The sequence below is a fragment of the Hemiscyllium ocellatum genome, chromosome 19 (genome assembly GCF_020745735.1).
Source record: "Hemiscyllium ocellatum isolate sHemOce1 chromosome 19, sHemOce1.pat.X.cur, whole genome shotgun sequence".
NCBI classification, from domain to species: domain Eukaryota; kingdom Metazoa; phylum Chordata; class Chondrichthyes; order Orectolobiformes; family Hemiscylliidae; genus Hemiscyllium; species Hemiscyllium ocellatum.
The window spans coordinates 18,271,460-18,291,972 of NC_083419.1; the positions used below are offsets into that span (position 1 = coordinate 18,271,460).

Sequence of the window (20,513 nt, forward strand, 5' to 3'; positions counted from 1 at the left end):
CACACTACAGGAAAGATATGATTACATTGGAGATGTTACAAAGGAGATTCATCAGAATGTTGCCTGGGATGGAGCATTTCAGCTGTGAAGAGAGGCTGGACAAGCATGGGCTGTTTTCTTTGGAGCAGAGAAGGTCTAGGTGGACCTGATAGAGATGCGCAAGATTACAGTCAGCTCTGATATAACATGACAGTTCTGCTCTTTGTGCAATCTCGTGTTATAAGAAAATTGCATAATAGCCATGCAATTTAAACTAATAGGACTGGAATCACATTATAGCCAATACAGGTAAGCAAAGTTTGCATTCTACAAATAATGGTGTAAATTCTTAAAGTGCATTAAGCCAATTTGCGTTGAAGAAACGTATGTTACAGCAGAACAGACTGTGAGAGGGCATAGATCGGGTGAATAGAAAACAGCCGTTCCCCTCAGCTGAAGGATCAATAACTAGAGGACAATTTTTAAAATGGAAGACAGCAAGTTGAGAGGGGATTCAAGGGAAAAACCATTTCACCCAGGTGGTAAGGGGGCCTTCAATGCACTGTCTAGGAGGGTAGTTGAGGGGGAATCCTCACAATCCTTAAATGACTTGGATGATCACTTGATATGTCAAACAAGGGCCAAGTACAGGAAAGTGGAACTGTGTAAGTACCAGTATATTTTTGGCAGTACAGATTTGATGGGCTGAAAGGCCTGATCTGTACTGTATGATTCTATGAAGTCCAGGTGCACATATTATATTTTGTAGTTGCTCATGACACTTTAATCAAAAATGTGAACAGAATCCTGGTCACTGTATTAAAACTCTAGAATAAAAGGATGTAGAAGTTTGGGGTCAGTTAGCTGGACAGCTGGTTTGCAATTAGGAGAAAATGAGGACTGCAGATGCTGGAGATCAGAGCTGGAGAAGTGCTTATGCCTGAAATGTCAATTCTCCCGCTCCTTGGATACTGTCTGACCTGCTGCACTTTTCCAGCAACACATTTTTCAGCTGGTTTGCAATTGAGTAATGCCAACACACGAGATTCAAATCTCATTTTGGCCGAGGTTACTACAAAGAACTCTCCTTCTCAAGCTCTCCCCTCGCCTGGGGTGTGATCATCCTCAGGTTAAACCAGCAGTCATCTCTATTGAGGAGGCAGCCCAATTATCTTGTCAGACTACCATGCCTTTATCTTAGAAGCCATGACGCAGTTATACAAAACCCTAGCTGGATTTCATATTTCATAATTTTGCACACTACACCTTAGGATTTATTTTTAATTCACTCATGGAACATAAATGTCACTGGCTTGCCAACACTTATTGCCTAGCCTACTTGCCCTTGAGTAGATGGTGGCAAAATATCTTCTTGACCTGCTGCAGCCCTCGTGATGTAGATAGACCCATAATGCTGCTAGGGAGAGAATTCAGGATTTTGACCTAGGAACAATAAAGGAACTAGAGGGATTTCTGTATAATTTACCACTACAATTAACACAAGGATGGGTTATACAAATGAGGGCTGTATTTCTTTGGAGATGGCACAATAAATTTAGTGATGATAGAGGCTGCTAATGTGACTGGAACCTGGTATGCAATGGCACTACACAGGATTATTTAATTTAATTATTTAATAACGCTTTGAACATATTAGATGAACTCGTTTTTACTGATTGTGCTCAAGTCCAAGTCTGCTTATAGTGCAATATTGGTTGCAGATCTCTCAGGAGTAAAACTACACCAGACACCTACATGCAAAGAACAGCGAAAGGTTGAAATTCTTAACAGTAGTATCTAGATTGATTTTTAATTTTCATTAGATTGATGTATCTTTGTAAACTCCTGAAATCATGGAATGAGGCAACAGATCCTCTAATTAACAATTGTGGAAAATGCTCAAAAGGCTAAATGATCTATTCCTGTTGTTTCACACCTCATAGCCGGTCAACTGATTCTTATGCACATCCCTCCACAACATCACACCCAACCTTCAGATGTCTTAGCCTCTCAGGACAGATGAGCTACTTCAAAGAAAAGCTCTATGAACAACAAGCAACCAACAATCACAAATAGATGGAAATTTTGAGTGCATCGGGACGAAGACACTAACCGGTTGACAATCTGTGCTATATAGATTTTCAGAGCATTCAGCAATCTGAACAAGTTCTTCAAGTGTTGCAGGTCTTGGCAAAGACAAAACTAAAGCCAAATATTTTCACAAATTGCTAATTCCGTCTCTCAAATCTAAAAATGTATCAGTCACAAAATAATCAGCGACCCTCAGATGATTAAGAGAGTTCCAAAAAATTCAAATCTGATATTCTGAAAGGCAGAATTAAAATGCTGTACAATTACAGTACTCATTACACCAGAAATTATCTTTGCAATCTTTACTTGGCTGCAGGCTATTTGAAAACTTAATGTGCAGGTGTGACTCAGCAGCCTTCAGTAAAGATCAATTGCTACAAAGTAAGCCTTGAAGTTATATTTTTATCAGCAGTACTAAAACTAATAGAGCAAGTCCTCCTTTAAAGTTGCCCATTTAACAATTTCACTTGAACATTAGTAAATTGACAAGGTTGGTAATCTTGTTAAAAGATTAATTTTAACATCATTCATATGACCTAACTAGTATTATTTTGACATGGCTCTCAGACTGACTCAAGTGTGCTCATTTCAAGCCATCTGGTGCTTTTCTATGACCATATTGTAGCTACTGATTGACAGCACCTCAGAGGTCACAGCATTGCTTCTTGCTGACCACCACCTCCAGGATCAGATAGACAGGAGTATAGCTAGCTGAAGGGCTTCAGCTGTCCTCCCACTCCTCCTCGCCAGCAGGGTGTCAAAGTCAAGGACCCACAGCTCGATGAAACATACTTTATGTGAGGTGATGACGTCATGGCATTATAGCTGGACTGCTAAACCAGAGGCCCAAAAAGTGTTCTGGAAACCTGGGTTTAAACTGTGCAGATCGTGAAATCTGAAATCAATAAAAATACCTGGAGTTAAGAGTCTAATGATGGCCATGAATCCATTGTCAATTGTTGGAAAAATCCTCTAGGAGAAAGTGAGGACTGCAGATGCTGGAGATCAGAGCTGAAAAATGCGTTGCTGGAAAAGCACAGCAGGTCAGGCAGCAACCAAAGAGCAGGAGAACGCAGGAGGTCAGGCAGCAACCAAAGAGCAGGAGAACGCAGGAGGTCAGGCAGCATCTAAAGGGCATTCCTGAAGAAGGGCTCATGCCTGAAACGTTGATTCTCCTGTTCTTTGGATGCTGCCTGACCTGCTGCGCTTTTCCAGCAACACATTTTTCAGCTGTTGGAAAAATCCATCTGGTTCACTAAATGTCCTTTTAGGGAAGGCAACTATCATGCTTAAATGGTTTACATGTGTCTCCAGACCCACGGAAATGTGGTTGACTTTTAACTGCCTATGGACAAATATGGGCAATAAATGCAGGCCTAGTCAACAACTCTCATCTTATGAATGAATTTTTTAAAAAAAGCAGACCCCTTGTATGTAGCAATGAGGCAGAGGAGCCATTTTAAAGCCAATGATAGAACAGATGAGAAAGATAGACATTTTAAAGTCCCTTACTTCACACTAGTGATTTGGTACTCCATTCCACTTCAAACATAAGCAACAATTACCCAACAAATGGTGGCACTGGACTTGCTACTTGGAATATATTAATGAGAGATTTTGTCAGGAACATGGAGTGGTTAAAGTGGAGAGTCCAATAACCTCCAAGCAACTCAGCCAACAGGGTATAAGCAGGCAGGGAAAGAGTTAAGTTTGAGTTTTGTGCAACAAGAGGTTCAGCAGAGCATGACTCAGATCAGATAATAACCTACAGTTAATAGTGGGGTGCTGGAGACAAGGGTAATGGGTTAACAAGCGGAAAAGCAGTCATTACGTACAGCCAGTTAACAATATTGGAAGCATTCAGTATGAGAGATCAGTTTAACAAGGGGAAAAGTATCGATTGTATGAATCCAGTTAACAAGGTTATGAACGTTCATTGCATAACAGTAATGGGCTTGGTCTCTGCTATTGATACTCGTTGATTGTTAACAGTCACACAATTAGTATGTATGTTGTCTTATCCGGCTGCTCCTCCCTGTAAAATGACTATATAATTCATTAAGAAGCTGCTACTCCAGAGAAGACGGTGATTGTTCTCTCTCCCGCCAGGGCTCGGAATAAAGATGAAGGAGATAAAGCCATACTGAGTTTCCGAGCGTTTTACTTCGACTGAAGGGGGCAAACGGATGACAATATTGATCTAGTCGGCAGGATCCAAGTGGATAGTTACGATCGGATGGTGTCAGCTGCCACCCAGAACATCGCTGTCACAAGATGGACGGGCCCACAAACTAAGATTTTAAACCTTGGTGTCTCTCAATATTCCTGTTTACCGGAGACGGTCCCCTCGTTCAATTGCTCTCTATTCTACGGATTCCTCGAACAGTAATTAGTTCACTCAATAGACACAATTTTGCAAACGCACTGGCAGGCAGAGTTCCTAGTCCTCTGCGGTGCATTGGGGAGGGGTGGGGGTGGAATGTGATCCAGGTTCAAGTCCTCTGCACAGTATTGGGGTTCAAGTCCACTGACTGGGTTGATTTGAGGTTCAAGTCCTCCGCATTTAAGTGGGGTTTGAGTTCTCTGTGTTTAAGTGCGGTTTAAGGCTCCATGAGGAGTAAAATGAGAAAAGAGGTTAAAATCCCCTAGTGGCAAAATTTGAGGTTTTGAGTCTTTGTTCTGGGGGAATGTGCGGGGCTTGGATTATGGCGCCACATGGTCCATTGCGAGGACTCTCTTTTTATAAGTGTAATTCCAATGAGAGGATGCAAAACAAAAAAAAGGCTGAAAAAGAAAGGTTGTACTAATAATTGGGTTGAAAAAAGAAAGTTTCAATGTAGATTGTGCCATGCTGAGTGTGTTTGATGCTTAAAAATTTTGGTTTGTTAAAATACTAGTTTGGAAAATCCTTTTAAGTAACTTTTTTACCTTGTTTGAATCAGAAGCTCAATTCAACGTGCTTTGTGGGCTGTGTAGAGGGAAGGTTTTGTTTTTACATTGAAATTGTACATTATGTCCTCCTTAAAATTGTCAAACTTGTAACCTTAAAACAAATTGAGTGCCTTGAGCCCCTGGTGTATTTGAAATTCTGCAATGCCTGTTTAAAAAGGAATAGTTGGTCAGTGGTCATGCTTTAACCAGACGAGAGTATTGTATTACATTATCTTTGTTGCTATGTTTTTAATGCAGAATGTTCACAAAAAGAGTGCATTTTGAGTTTGATGTTCTCTCAAACCTGAACAAAATATTAGAACTGGAGGGTGAGCTGCTTAAATTTTGTTGACTCAAGACTTCAAATGGCCCCCTTCATATTGCAAATTCAAAGAATGTTGATCTCTACCAAAGTTGCTACTTTAATTCTGATTACTTTATTTGGGAAGTTTAGTTTGGAAAAAACATATTTTAAAATACTCAGCATTTGTTTCCCACAAATATTTGAGATTTAAACTGAACTGAAACTGCCTCTTCAATTGCTAAAGCACAGGAAACATTTTGTTGTTTTCTTGCTATTCTAGATTTTGGAAATATTTTTCGCGATAGGTTTGACATTAGCCAAGTATCAATTTGTTAAAGGAAAATAATTTTTGAATAACCTGAATGAGTTACCCTCGATTTTGATTTTAGGACCACTGATTGTTTACAAATGACTGAATTGTTTAGGCAGTACAATATAGAAGTTTATGGATTGTATAAAACTTGATAATGTCATAAATGGTGAACAAAATAACAGACTTCAAGAATTCAAAAGTTGAAACAGCCAGCACAATTTAGTGTAGTTACATGTGACTATCTTCATATTGATATCCACCATCGTGAGGAAGGAATGAGAAAGGAAATGCAAAGACACTTTCAGCAGTTAACATCTTCTCTCCAGTTTCTCCATTCACAGGTAAATCATGCTTTCGAACCACCGCCCACCCCTCCACAACCTGATCCAAAGGATTCAATCAGCTCCCCAGTCATGTGCATGAAAAGTGAAGCAGTTAACAACAACGAAGACGAGGTCAGTACGCTTTTTGTCAGTGGCCTTCCTACGGTCATTAAACCAGGTGATCTTTCCTTTGTCTTTTGATCATTTAAGGAATATGAAGGTTCACTGATCAAGCTAACATCACAACAGCCAGTTGGCTTTGTTACATTTAACAGCAGAGCAGGAGCTGCAAAGAACACTGTTTACCTAGCCTGCAGTCGCAGCTGCTGCAATGCACACTCAAATGTGCTGATATCCTCCATCTGAAGCACCTCTGGAAGGATGGATGTCTCATCAGTTTTGTGAAGCATTTAACTGCTGTTACTCAAGTATTCAGAATTCTCCAAGGAGTGATGTGGGAACAGACTAAATTTTGTTTTCAAGTTGGACTTTACTAAAGGAGATTTTGGAGAACTGGCTTGTTTCCACTCGACTTGGAATGGATGGAGTGGTCACTCAGGTCTATGAATTTAAGAACTTTATTGATGGATTTTTTTCCCCACATGGGAGGATTCTTCAAACTCTAATTACTGTAACTAACTAGCAATTTTTGTTATTATAATCATTGTATGTGGTGTGTCAATAACTTGCTTAAATATTGGCTGTCAAAGTCTTATGAAAGCTGGTAGTGCCAGCTTGGTGGTTACCATGAAGTGATAAAAGAAGGGAATGAGAATGTGTATGGGGTATAAGCAGGTAGGGCAAGAGTTAAGTTCAGAGTTATGTGGGGAAAAAAAAAGAGGTTCAGCTGAGCTCAACTCAGATAAGAACTTACAGTTAACAATGGGGTGCTGGAGGCAAGGGCAATGAGCTAACAAAATGGAAAAACAGTCATGTAGAGCCAGGAAATAATATTGAGAGCACTCAGTATATGAGGTCAGTTTAACAAGGGGAAAAGTATCCATTGTATGAATCCAGTTAACAAGGTTAGGAACATTCATTGTATAACAGTAAACGGCTTGGTCTCTGCTACTGTTACTCATTGATTGTAACAATCACGCAATTAATATGTATGTTGCCTTATCTGGATGCTCCTCTCTGTAAAATGACTATATAATTCATTAAGAAACTGCTGTCCCAGAGAAGACCCTCCATGGCCCAGAATAAAGATGGAGGAGGTAAAGCCATTCTGTGTTTTGTGTTGACCTGAGGGGGGAACAGCCAACAATACAACATCTGCCCACATATGGCAGAGTGCACACTAAACATATTAGCAGTCTCGCCATCCATCAAACAAAGTGAAAGCACTCTGACCAGAGAGGAGGAAGGAAGGAAGAAAGAGAGGGAGGAGGAAGGAGGAGGAGGAGAAGGAGTGAGAGAGAGAGAGAGAGAGAGAGAGAGAGAGAGACAGAGAGAGAGAGAGACAGAGGCAAGTGCTGTGTCAATAGCATTCATACAATATTTCTGTTAACTTCAGTGATTTTTTTTGTTCTGCCAGTTAGGAACACTGTGCTGTAACTACGTGATACAGTATTGTAATCTGTACATTTCTTCCCCCCCCCCCCACCCAGGCACTAAAGGTCCAAAAGGAACCTAACTCTGGTTTTAATATTGATAGATTCTTTTGATTCACTTAATGCTCCAATTTTCAGGACTTTAGGTAGAGACAATTTATTTCCAGCATTTTCTGTTTTGATTGCAAAGATAACTCAACTGCTCCCAACTCACCAAATACACACAAGATAATGAAGGAAAATGCAAAATTTATTATTCATCTCTTGAATTATTTTAAGATTTGGGTTTGAAGTTTTACAACAGATAACTTCAGAAAAGATTTTTTTTAATTGACTTGTCAAGAAGGAAATAACCTAAATAATTTAGGTTAGTCCTGAAAAGCAGATGTCAGCTGCACTGGCTTCGATTAGAACCCTTACAAAAAGTATTCTGACAACAACTTCCTGCATTCGAACATTATCAAAAATCCCAAAACTTCAGAACAGTTGACTGTAATAGAAGCAGTCTCAGCAAGGAAACCATCTGACAGGGCTAGATCAGAAAGGTTCTTGAGGCAAGAACATAAAGCTGCTTTTAAAAAAAAACTAAAGCTGTAACCAATTGAACAGTATAATGTTACATATGTTTAAGCCACAGTTCCAGAAGTCCCAATCTAAGCTCTACTGGTAGATGGTAAATCAGTAGGTCACAGAATCAAGGCCGCTATTTTTTTCCCTAGTAGTAAAAGTTTGGTGCTGAATTCCTACCCCAGTATCTGGCAATTCCTTGCTGCCAAAGAACACTACTGGCAACATCACCCACTTATTTTCCCACCTTTCAATAACTCAGGTCTGAACTCTTCAAATATTGAAATGTGTTTTTACATATTATCAATCACTATTAAAAAGAATATCCATACCATTTGTACTTGGCTATCAAAATCACAGCAAAGACACTTTAAGAGTAACGCTTTTAAATATATTGGGGTTGCAAAGATCCATGAGGGCTTAGCCCGAAACATCGAATCTCCTGTTCCTTGGATGCTGCCTGACCTGCTGCGCTTTTCCAGCAGCACATTTTCAGCAGTTGCAAAGATCCATGTCAAATAAGAAATCAACAAATATTCATAGGATGAATTCTTCAGTTCATGGTTTAATTGAAAACAGAAGCTTAAAATGCTGTACGACAAAGTGTTGTGTTACAATGGAAAAAAAAATATAGTGCATATGTCAAATGTTTGACCTAGAGGAGGCCATTATGGCAGAAAAAAAATCCAGCTTTTCATGACCACACAATACAGTCCAGTGTCTCCAAAAGAAAAATCTGTTGATAACTCATGAGGGAGACTCCATTTGTGAGAATCATAGAAAGGCTAAAGCAAAAAGGAGCACTGGCTCTCCTTAAAAATTAAATCTGCAAGAAATATTTAAGATCAGAGTATTTCTACTATAATCTTGCCTCATAAAAGTATTTTGTGACAGTCAAGTATACTGATGCATTTATATGCTGCTATGTATATTACAAATTAAATGAAAGACTGGTTAGCTTTTTAACCTTTCACTTTATTCAAATCAAAGTTACTAATAAGACATTTGCTACTGGCAAAAAAGTAGACAATGAATTAAAAACACAATTTATCAAATTCAATAAAAAGGTAGCAGGATATTATTTCAAAGTTAATTTTTATTCAGTTGAAATCAAACATGTTTCTCATCTAACAGTCATGAAGAATTCTGCCCCCATGTCAGAAATTCTCAATTCCAGCCAGCCATTCAAGATGCAATCAGTTAGAGACCTAGGATGTCAAACTTTACCCCATCAAACACCTATTGAAGCAGCTAAAATGCTTTATTACAGGTTACTGATATTCTCAGTTATAAAAAAAATCATCTATTTCATGCTTTCAAAACAATAAGGCAGCTTATTAGCAATTTTCAAGAGCAAGTACAGATGGCCACTAATGTTGGCCAGCAATGCCAAATCCCAAAAATATAGCACATGAAGTAAACAAAGACACAACAAAAAGATTTGAAATGTACAAGTAACAATATTTCTGAGGACAGAACTCTCAGAAACGCTGCATTCAAACTTCACTGAAATTTGCATTTATATTTCACACTGCTTTTCTTTCAAACTTATTTTATCCTATTACTATGTCATAGGAAACAATAACAAAACAAAATGTTCAAAAATGCTTAGCAGCTATGGCACATCGGTTGATGGAGAAAAACCATTCTGATGAGAGGTCACCTGGACTGACCAACAGTTTCACTCTCCACAAATGCATCCAGAACTCTCAAGTTTTTCAGCATCTGTTCTTATTTCAGGTTTCCAGCATTTGGGGTATATCCCCTTTGTCAGAGGTACCTAGACTTAAGTCACACACACAACTTTACTGCTGAACTTTGTTTCAGGAAATGGCAAATTTGATCCTGAACATATTTTTCTGGTATACGGAATCACACGAAGCAAAACACATAATACGTACTAATGAAGGTTTGAGATGTTCTTTTAATGAAGTTACCAGTAATTTTTTCTCTGCTGAAGTGTTTGGAGTAACTTTTACATATTGCAGTTCTGCCGTATTAACTCTAGCTGAGTAGTTCTTTACCAAAGAAGGATGGAGAATATCGTAGTTGATCAAATTCATTAAATGTAATAAATTTAGTAAAATTCAAAGGTTTGGAAATTACGCTAATCTAATTTTCCTACAAACTATTTACCATTTTCAGAAAATTATGCATTGGACATTACATTAATAATTTTTAAAACCTTGCAGTTACTCGTATTATAAAAGAATAGCGAAATAGCAACATCATGTGATGCAGTGTCACAAAAGTAGGATGTGAAAGCCCATCATTGCTGTATTTAGCATATTGGGAGTGTGTATATGTTGTGCAATTCAAACATGAATTGCTTCCAATGTTTATAAAGGGAAATAGTCTTTTGAGGGCTCAGAACAAGCATTCAAACTGATTTAAGGAAAGAATTAAAAATCATTTATAATGCAGATAAATGTCTTTTGGCTCAACAGACCCATGCTAGCCTTACCAGTTAGCGGAAATATTTTCTCCAGGAAGGGGCCCCGGCCTGATGAATCTTTCCTAATATAGGTATAACCTCAGTTATCATTTTGTTATTGTATGAAAATCTAGCAACATTTGCTTTCATTGTTGGTGGATGTCTCCAGGGCTCAGACCAACTTTAACAGTAAGATTCATTTAGTCCAGTTATGTTACATTTTTGAAAAAAGCTTCTCAAAAAAAATCATTTATCAATCATTTTCTACCCATCATATTTCTTTTCTGCTACAACTGGAGCATGAAAGGATATACCTGACATAGAATAGGATCTTGCAATTGTAGTATCCCTACCTCTCGGCCAGACCAAAACCAGGACGAATTTCGTCATCCAGAGTGGTGAACCTTTGCCATTCTCAACTGCAGATTTTTGAGAAGGTTCAGACACTGAGTATATTCAAGACAAAGATCCATCAACTTCTCGGGGATGTGGGGATAATACAAGGAAACAACATTGAGGTCAAACATAAACTATGACCTCGATGAATGGCGGAGCAGGCTGTGGGACTGATTGGCTTAGTTCAGTTTCCTTTGCTCCTGCAACATGCTAAGAGGTATACAAGAACAGCTGAAGCGAATGCATCTGGCCTCTCCAAGATGTCTTCGCTTGGTACAGTTGCGACATTCTCAGTTATTCAACTTTCTCTCTTGCCTGAATGAAACACTGAAATCCTGGAACACTGTCCTGCCCTTCTCTCAGCTAAGTTTCCATAATGGCTCTAACAGCATAGTTCCACGTACTAACCTAGGCTCGAGGTTCATCGGTCTTATCCGTTATACTCCTTCCATTAAAATAAATACACATCAGACGATCGGTCCTGTCGTGTTCATTATTCTGATCCTATCTGTACTTTCTATTGCTCACCTGACTTACCATCAATCTTCCCCTCAAATTACACCAGCTGCAAGGATGGTGCTCCTCCAGTTTTGGCACAATCTGTCTTTGTTGTACACGTCTCTCCTACCCTGGAAGAGATCCCAATGATCCAGATATCTGAAGCCCTCCCTTCCACATCTGCTCTTTAGCCACATATTCAACAAATCTTCGTATTTCTGGCTTCATTAGCATGCGGCACAGCGAATAACCCAAAGATTACAGTTAAAGACTTCCTACCTAACTACCTAAATTCCCTTTGTAACACCTCATCTCTCTCTCTGCCTACATAATTAGTAATAATACAGAGCATGACATCTGGCCACTCAACCTCCCCTATCAGAATATGCTGTGCCCACTCCAAGACATCCTTGACCCTGGCACCAGAAAGCAACATATCATCCAGGAGTCTCACTTGCGGGCATACGTATAGGCGAAAAATCTAAATCATAGAATCCCCACAGTGTGGAAACAGGCCCTCCAGCCCGACACATCTACGCTGACCCTCCACAAGAGTAACCTACCCAGAACCATTCCCCTATACTATATTTTACCCCTGACTAATGCACCTAACCGACAAATGCCTGAACTATATGAGCAATTTTACAGGGCCAATTCACCCAACCTGCACATCTTTGGATTGTGGGAGGCAAAGGGAGGTCGTAGAGGAAACCCAGACAGACACGGAGAATGTGCAAACTCCACACAGGCAGATAGTTCTCTGGCGCTGTCAGGGAGAAGTGCTAACCACTGAGCCACTGGCTGCCCCTGGCTATAGTCTTCTATCACAAATGCTCACATCTATTTCAATTCTCTCTGCTGAACAACAGAGCCACTTGTGGTAACACTGATCTGGCTGTTTTCCGTTGAGGCCACGAACCCCCTCCCAAAAACATATTTGTTTGAGGGGGAAATGCCTTAGGGGACTCCTGTACTGCCAGCATACAAATCAAATGACCATGAATTAATATGTGCTAAGAACAGGAGTTACAAAATATTTCACAACGTTGGATGCACTTAAAACTTTTCCAATTAAATATCACAAATCAAAAGCCAATATTTTGACTCATAGGAACTGTTGCCTTTCCATTTCTCCCCTGGAAAATGTTGGATGCAAAACGAGATAATCCATAAATGTGGTGTCATATTTGACCCAGAACCACATGTCTGCAGCATGAAAGGTGCTCGCTACCCAACTTCAGTCTTGTCTCAATCTATCTGCTGGTGAAATTCCCATGCACACTTTGTTACCTCTAGACTTAACTATTCCAACACACTTGTGTGGTCTCTCACAATCAATAATCCACATATCTCAAGATCATTCTTCCACTTGTGCTCTAATTCCCTGCAGATTCCAGATACCCATCATTTTTGTACAACTTGCTCCACATTGGCTCTTTTGTGAAGAAATCACAATTTTCAAAATGTCATCTTTATTTCCAATTGCTTCATGGCTACACCTTCCCCCATCCATGACCTCCTTCTGCACGCCACTTCAGATTATTACATTCCTCAAATTCTAGCCTAGCAAACAATTCCAATTTAATCCCTCTGCTGTTGACAGCCTTGCTTTCAGCTACCTAGACACAAAGTTCTCCAAAAATCTGTCTTTTCTTTCAGCTTCGTGACATTGCTTAAAACCTAATACTCTGACCAACCTTCTGATATTCAGGACTAATGCTGTATGCTGCTCAGTGTCAATGAGTTTTGCTCCATAAAGTTCCTGCAAAGCACTGAGTCATTCCACTACATTAAAGGGATAACAAAGTTACAATAATAAGAAATGCCATTTATCAGCAAAAATATAAATCTTCAAAGCTATGAGAGATTGGAAACCCATGGTTTGTTTGCATGTGAATGTCAGAGGCTGAGGGGCGACCTGATAGAAGTTTTCAAAGTTATGAGAACTGTGGATAGAATGGATAGTCGGCAGACTTTTCTCCAAGGTAGGCAAAAGTGAGGACTGCAGATGCTGAAGATTAGAGTCAAGACTGTGGTACTGGAAAAGCACAGGTCAGGCAGCATCTGAGGAGCAGGAAAATCAACATTTTGGGCAAAAGCCATTCATTAGCCCTTCCTGATGAGGGGCTTTTGCCTGAAGCATCGATCTTCCTGCTCCTCGGATACTGCATGACCTGCTGTGCCTTTCCAGCATCATACTCTTGACTTTTCCCCATGGTAGAAATGTCAATTTCGAAGGAACATCAGTTTAAGATGAATGGGAGTAAGTTTAAAGGAGATGTGGGAGAAGTTTCTTTTCCCCCCATATGGTGGGTGGGGAGGAAGAGGTGGGTAAGTGCCTGCGATGCGCTGTCAGATGGTGGTAGAAGCAGATACAACAACATCTGAGAGATATATAAATAGGCAGGGAATAGAGAGACTGCATGGAGGCAATAGGTTTTTTTTTAAGTTTAGAAAATAGTCATGTGTCGGCACAGGCTTGAAGACCTGTTCCTGTGCTGTACTGTTCTTTGTTCCAAATAAGTACACAGACAACCGGAATGATTCTAACAACGCTAAGTAAATTAGCAGCAACATTCTAACTAATCAGCAGCTCAGTAACTGCCAGAGAATACTGATTCGCAAAGAATACTGTTCCTCACCAAATTAATAGATATTATTACAGTATAACTTATTCAAAACTCACTATCTGGTACATTAGTGAGGGTTTTTTGGAGGGCGGGGCAAGCAATGGGAAGAGAGAGAACCTTCCCCTTTAATTCACAAGAGTTACATTAAACCTCAGTTCAAGATCACTAAGTATTCCAAATATAATATTCATGAGAAGCTTGATTTTGCTAACTTGTTCTCCTCCATATCCCAAAATTCTACTCCTTTAATTCCACTGATTTTAATTCTGCAATGAGCTAATTTAATGACTCTCAAAATTCAAACTCTAAGATCCACTGACCACAAACCTGAATCAAGTACAACGCAAGGCATAATTTGTATTATTTGTTGCATTGAACTTGCAACATTTTTAATTGGAAGAATGAGAGCAAGAAATTTCTCTCTTCTGCTGGACATGATGGATATCTTGATTTCAGCATTGTGACAAACTGAAAGAATGCTTGCATACTGGTGAAAAATATTAAGAAATGGTTGTAGGATTCCACAATATGTGCAAACTCACTTTTCTTTCAAAAAGGAAAATCCACATTACACCATGTCTGGAATAGGAACACGCTTGAAACTACCCCAAACACAAGCTGAAATTATCAACCAAATCCAAGACCAAAATACAAACCATGTCCTAAAATACTATTGTCTTCAGAGAAGCATGATTTTCACCAGTGATTTAGAAGGAAACTTATATATAGAAGTGTTGAATGGTATTTTCTATGTCCCACAGTGCTTTACAGTCAACACAGTACTTTTGAACAGTCATTACTGTAATGCAGGAAGTAAAATCACCAGTATGCACACGTTCCCACAAATGTGATTATGGATGTAGGTTTGCTCGCTGAGCAGGAAGGTTCATTTACAGACGTTTCGTCACCCTACTAGGTAACATTTTCAGTGGGCCTCCGAGCGAAGCACTGTTGATAATTCCTGCTTTCTATTTATATGTTTGGGTTGGTTATGTCATTTCCTGTTCTTTTTCTCAGGGGGTGGTAGATGGAGTCTAACTTGATGTGTTTGTTGATCGAGTTCTGGTTGGAATGCCACGCCGAGTAAAAAATGAGGTCTGCAGATGCTGGAGATCACAGCTGCAAATGTGTTGCTGGTCAAAGCACAGCAGGTTAGGCAGCATCTCAGGAATAGAGAATTCGACGTTTCGAGCAGAAGCCCTTCGATTCCTGATGAAGGGCTTATGCTCGAAACGTCGAATTCTCTATTCCTGAGATGCTGCCTAACCTGCTGTGCTTTGACCAGCAACACATTTGCAGCTGGAATGCCACGCCACTAGGAATTCTCGTGTTTCTCTCAGTTTAGCTTGTCCTAGGATGGATGGGTTGTCCCAGTCGAAGTGGTGCCCTTCCTTATCTGTATGCAAGGATACTCGTGAGAGAAGGTCATGTCGTTTTGTGGCTAGTTGATGTTCACGTATCCTGGTGGCTAGTTTTCTGCCTCTTTGACCAATGTAGTGTTTGTTACAGTTTTTGCACGCTATTTTGTAAATTACAAAAGCTTTGCTTGTTGTCTGTATTTCAAGTTCATCAGCTGTTGTCCCAGTGTGTTGGTGGGTTTGTGGGCTACCATGAAGCCTGGAAGGTGGTGGTGGTGGTGGCGGGGGGGGGCACAAACCCACTAAGACAGCAGTTAATGAACTTGAAAGACCCTATACAGACAACAAGCAAAACTAATGTCATTTACAAAATAGAACTGTGGCATTCCAACCAGGACTCTATCAACAAACACATCGAGTTAGACTCCATCTACCACCCCGAGAAAATGAACAGGAAATGACATCACTAACCCAAAGAAACCCAAACATAAATAGAAAGCAAGAATTATCAGCAGTGCTTCGTCCTGAGGCCCACTGAAGATATTACGTAGTAGGGTGACGAAACGTCTGGAAATGAACCTTCCAGGTCAGAGAGCAAAACTACATTCGGAATCTCAACCTGAGCTACAAATCTTCTCAAAACTGATAAATAAGATTATGGCCAGAAAAATAATTGGTAATACACTAAGAAATATTGTTCAGGACACTGAAAGGCAGCACCTGGACAATGAAGCACTTCTCAGTACTGTACTGGTTGCCTTACACTCTCATGCTCGAGTCTTGAGATGGGATTTCAATCCATCTTTCTGATATAGAAGCAAGAGCACCACCAACCGACCCAAGGCCAGCACTTTGAGGAATACATAACAGATATACATCTTCAATAGGATTAAGCCTAAACTCAAACTATAGAATTCAGAAACTTGCCTCATGTCTTTAAAGCTTAGACATGCATGGCAACACCAAAATGCCATTATACCTATTAAAGTATTCTTTAAAATGTTTGCAGGAAGAGCTGGTTCAATTTATTTGCTCAGAAATGGAATGGAGGGCATTAGAGTCACAAGGAAGCAAGTCGAATTGGTGATGGAAACTTTAGACAATATTTGTATTTGTAATGTCAAGCAAACGACTCATGCAGATGATATAATCAGGAATGAATTTCAGAATTTACTACAGTGGAATCTCAGCTCTCAACCTCCAAGCTGCTTGTCCAAAATCAATAACCACTTTGCTCGTGCACCAAAAGTAACCTAGTGTGCATGATGCAAGTAACTATACATGACTAGTTTCCAAAAAAACATATGAAAAGTAGTGCATAGAATTGGAAAAGTTACAAAGTTTGGTTTTATCCCCCTTATTGTTTGTAGAGGACCAAAACACAGTAGAAAATGAGGTACAAAGTAAATCACCACTGAATGTTTATGATTTGTTATATAAACAGAAGTAATTCAACCAGCATTAATTTGAAGCAACTGGCTCTTAAAATACTTGTGTCCGAAAATACTCTTCCCTGGCAATGGCTAGCTTGCCAGCAGCTCTGCACCCAGCCTGAACAGTTCTGACTGACCACAAATGGCAAACAGGGATTTATTCTAGCCTATTTCAATCTTTCTGTAATATTAACCTGATGCACTTTAAGACATTTAATACAGTAGCCCCTATTCATAGAATAGCTGCCAATGAATCTGCAGTAGCAACACCTCATGCAATTCTCATAAGAGAAACACTAACTGTTTCACAACTTAACTAGACGACTGACCTATGGTTCAATTCCTATCATTATCTGTGTATTCCTGTATATCATTATTGCATCTAACAAATTCTATCACATGCAATTTTGAAGATTCCAATTCAATCAGCATCAATGGCCTTTTAAGGAGGGGTTATCAAACTTAGTCAACCTTTGTCCAAACGAAGTATTTCCAGGTATCTATCAACAGCCTGACTGTAATTGTAAAATTATGCTTTTTCTGTACCTATTAACAAAATCTGCAGACTATTTTGACATCATTCCAGGACAACATGTTTGAAATCATGGTCAACAGTTCAGTCAGATAATCAATATTTGCTTGAATAGATCGAGTACCAACTAAAGTAGACTATTTTCTTAACTTGGTCTCCTCTGATCCATCAAGAGTATCGATACTACAAAATAGGAGCTAACCTTTATTTTAAACCTGCAAATTGAATAACAGCAAAAAGCACAAGTATTAATTTGGTCCAGAAAGCACGCTACGTGCTTTCAGTATTTTCTGTTTTTATTCTATTAGTTAGTACATCCTGGCTCAGTATAAATTACAGCTAGTTTAAAGTTGCAAAGTCAGACTTGTAATAAGGACATAAAAAAAGACTGATCAGAAATGACACGTCAATCACAAATTTCCTCAACAATCTTCATTCAGATGTTCACTAAGCTATGGTAGATGTCAACTCCAAACTGGAAGGTTTCAAAGTAATATCTGTTTCATCCATAATTTTAAGTTTAAAAGAAAATGCTGGCAAGATGCAGCATTTAGTGTGGGTGGGGAGAATGGACAGCCTACATTCAGATCTGTCCACACCCTTCTCTTTCACTAGTGTAAAGGGTCAAGCAGGCATTTTAACACATAGGAGGGTGGTGCCTCACTGTCAAACAGCAGTTATCACTGGGAAAATGAGGAACAAGCTCTACAACCCTATAGGAACATCTGGAGAGAATGTTGTTTTTGAAAAGAATTATGTAGCCAGATGTGAACATTCTAAAACATTCAGATTAGGCAGATTTTAATCATAGAATGTGGGGGAGATATTTGGGGAAGCAAGTAACAAAAGGAGACTGAACGAGGAGGACGACATAGTCAAGGGAATTGGAAAAGGAATCAGGATTGATGTGGGAAAAGGGTAAGCAATATCAGGGTTTATAGGGATGGAAGAAAAGGAGGGATGGGGAAGGAGAGGATAGAAGAAAGAGGGCACAAGGTGAAGTGTGTGGGGTCTGGTGTGTGATGAAAAGATGGGGGCAGAGCAGGGGTCCAGAAAGAGGGAGTGATTGCTGCAGAGTTGGAGGTGGTCAGACAAGACTGGGGTGAAGGTGGGGTTGGTTGGATGGGATGGGGTTGGACACGGTTGTGGGGGTCGGATGAGGTGGGGGTTAGTGGTACTGTCTGGATGGGGGTTTCAGATATGGTGGGGTGGGGTATTCGGATAGGATGCAATTGAGGGGTAGCAGACATATGGTGAGGTGGGGGGGTTGGTGAGGGTGGTTTTAACAGAGGGTGTTGGTGGGGGGGTTCGGATGGAGTGGGGTCGAGGGGGGAGCAGACAGACTGGGGGTGTGCGGGGGTGTTCTGCAAGGCGGTGGTAGTGGTGAGGGTTCAGACAGTAGGGGGTGATGCAGATGGGGGGGTGCTTTGGGAGCGGATCGGACAGGACAGGGAAGGGGGGTTGCGGGGATACAGATGGGTGTTTTCGGGGCGGTTCGCATGGGATGGATGTTAGAGGTGAGGAGGGGGGATTGCACGGGGAGGTGTTGGGGGGTTCACACAGGGTGGGTGTTGGGGGGTGGGGGAAGGGGGTTCGCACAGGGAGAGGGTTGGGGGATGGGGAGGGGGGTTCGCACAGGGAGGGGATTGGGGGAGGAGGAGTTGGGGGGATGAGGAGAAAGGTTTGCACAGGATGGGGGTTGGGGCAGAGAGGGTGTTCGCACGTGGAGGGGGTGGGGGGTGGATGAGGAGGGAGTTTGCATGGGGGTGGGGGGGATGAGGAGGGGTTTGCACGGGGAAGGGGTTGGGGAAGAGGGGGGTTTGCACGGGGAAGGAGTTGGGGGAGAGGGGGTTTGCACGGGGAAGGGGTTGGGGAAGGGGGGTTTTGCAAGGGAAATGGGTAGGGTGGGTGAGGAGTGAGTTGGGTGGGAAAAGGTTGGGGGGGAGGAGGGGGATAGGGTTGGGGGGGTGAGGAGGGGGTTGGGGGGTGAGGGGGGAGAGGGTTATTGGGGTGAGGAGGGGGTTGGGGGGGTGAGGAGAGAGGGGGTTCACACAGGGAGGGGGTTGGGGGTGAGGGGGGGTTCACACAGGGAGGGGGTTGGGGGTGAGGGGGGTTCACACAGGGAGGGGGTTGGGGGTGAGGGGGGGTTCACACAGGGAGGGGGTTGGGGGTGAGGGGGGGTTCACACAGGGAGGGGGTTGAGGGGGTCACACGGAGAGGGGGTTGGGGTTGAGGAGGGGGATTTGCATGGGGAGGGGGTTGGGTTAGGGAGGGGGCTGGGGGTGAGGAGCGTTCCAACCTGGTGGTGGTGCTGGGCGCGTGCGGGACGGAGTTACGGGCTCACTGCCGCCCGTGCCCGACGTCCCGTGGGCAGCGCGCGCGCCTGATTCAACGGTTCGCGCCGCCACGCGGGCCGCCTCACTGTCCTCCCTCACCCTCCGGCCTCCTCCTCAAACCCCTCAAGAGGAAGGGAGGGAGAGGGGCTCCAAGGACCTCCGCGCCCACCCACCTGCCACAGCCAGAGACCCGCTTTCAGGAGGAGGAGGGGCGGCGGCACTCCCACGCGATGGAAATCACCTTCTCTCCGCCCCGTAGAACGGGAGTGAGGGGAGTAGACGCCAGTCGGTCGGTTGCTCGGCCAGCCACCCCACCTCACTCTGTCTCCGCTTCCCACTCACTCCCTCGGCCGCCAGCACCACTTGTCACGTGACGTCCGGCATATCCCGCCCCGTTCCCCGCCATCGATTGGCCCGCTCCAGGCCCTGCCTACTGCCAGCCTATCATTCTTACGATTGGTCGAACCGGCTGTCCGTCTAGGCGGGAGGGCGGGTCCTGCTAGGGGGTTCCTAGCTGAGGCAGGGACTGTGGCAATGAGAAGCAATGCCAGGGGAGGCAACATGAGGTAAAGTTAAAGGCAAAAGCAAGAAGCAGGGCACACCCGGCCTAACTTCTCTGAAAGCTTGTACTTCAAAAAAAAACATTTTGGACTATAACTTTGTGTTCTGCGATTTTCACCTTTCTTGATATTTAAATTTCTCTGAAATCATCATCATCAGGATTTTTCATTGATACAGAGATCAAAGGGAATGGGGAGAAGGGCTTAAAGGGCTCAGTAGCCTCTTCCAGCTCTTAATTTCTTTGCTTCTGTCTAGTCCCACCTGGAATCTCCTT

At 41.8% G+C, this 20,513-nt stretch overlaps 1 protein-coding gene across 7 annotated transcripts in view; it reads right to left on the bottom strand.

The window, feature by feature from the left end:
• Positions 1-20,043, bottom strand: part of ppfibp1b (PPFIA binding protein 1b) — a 173,567-nt gene extending 153,524 nt beyond the window's left edge. For 6 of the 7 annotated variants that reach the window (XM_060839724.1, XM_060839725.1, XM_060839723.1 and 3 more), the window contains exon 1: positions 19,852-20,043. The gene's annotated coding sequence lies outside the window, so the exon portion shown is untranslated. The remainder of the gene's footprint in view (positions 1-19,851) is intronic. The other variant, XM_060839720.1, reaches the window with a different exon arrangement.
• Between the last annotated feature and the right edge of the window lie 470 nt (positions 20,044-20,513).